Source organism: Otolemur garnettii, unplaced genomic scaffold (assembly GCF_000181295.1).
Source record: "Otolemur garnettii isolate 467f Iridium unplaced genomic scaffold, OtoGar3 scaffold00076, whole genome shotgun sequence".
Classification (NCBI taxonomy): domain Eukaryota; kingdom Metazoa; phylum Chordata; class Mammalia; order Primates; family Galagidae; genus Otolemur; species Otolemur garnettii.
Window position 1 is genome coordinate 7,129,192 of NW_003852471.1, and position 1,396 is coordinate 7,130,587.

A 1,396-nucleotide genomic window follows, 5' to 3' on the forward strand; every position below is an offset into this window, starting at 1 on the left:
TTTTATTTTCCAAGGTTGATTGAAAACACTGCTACCAAGGCTTAGAGCATCTCCCCTTCTGAAAATAAGTCATGTCAGAGGTCACAACAAGCAATTGACTTTTGTAGAATAACAGTGGCAGACTAACCTGAGGATTCCCAACTAGAGAATTACAGCATCATTGGAAGGAGTTCGCTCTAAACCACCTACCATAATTATGTCTGCCTAGTTTTATGCAAACTGCATTACACTACGTATAATAAGAGAAAAAAATTCGCTCTCATTTTCCCAAAATTGAGTTGGGTACTTGGAATGGCTTATAATAAAAAACATGAAATTAGATGTGTATCTGCTTTGTCATTGCAATGTATTGGGTGAGAAAAAGCATAAAAACTTGAGTAATATTTGTTTGTCTTTATACTTGATATTAAAATGAGTATGAATGACAACATCAGTGTAACATCAAATATATCCATGGAACCTATTTTAGAAGAAATATTACACGCTTACTGTGTGCTCACTGAATTCCAGACACGTTTCTAAGTGTTTACCACAAATACATATAATCCTCCTAATAGTCTTTTTTTATAGGCAAGTAATCTAAAGCAGAAGATCATGTCAGCTTATGTGAGACAGAGGCTGAGATGCGAACGTGTGGCTGTAAGTGGCCTGATCCCAGCCTGTACAAACACTAGACAAGGCCTTGCTCTTGCTCAGACAGGTCCTCAAACTCCTGAGCTCAGGCAATCCACCCATCTCGGTCTCACAGAGTGCTGGGTTACAGGCATGAGCCTCTGCACCTGACCCTAATTTTACTGTTTTGATAATCCTATTCCTCCTTAATGAGGACATAAAAATGAAATATTCCGAGTTCTCAAAAAAAAAAAAAAAAAAAAAAAAAAAACAACTCCCAATGACTTTCTGAATAGCTTTAAGGGTCTTTTCAGAGTTCACCGAAAAAGTACGTGCTTGGATAATGAGTACTGCACCTCGCAGGTTCTCCAGGCCAGATCTGGCCATGACTGTGTTTAGGTTGGATGGAAGAGTATAACGAGGGATGAGTTGCAGGCTTTGGGGCATAGATTGGTTTTATCCATCTTTATAGAAGAATGTTTTCATTTTGGAGTACCATTTATGAATGTTTACTATTCACTATCTTAGGACCTGAATTCCACCAGCGAGACTGTGATGCACCCATCTTCCCATGAAGAAACAAACTTTTATAAAACTAAAGTCAAGCTCTTTGTACTTCTTCATGCTTTCAGAATTCGTGCAGTGACTATTGATAGAGTGATGAGCTATCTGAATTCTTCCTAAAAGGCTGGAGCAGAAACACAATTCTTAAATGCAGTGGGGGTGGGGAACAGTTTTGGCCTATCTCAATGGTTCCATCCCTGTGTCTCCTGTCGCCCAGACT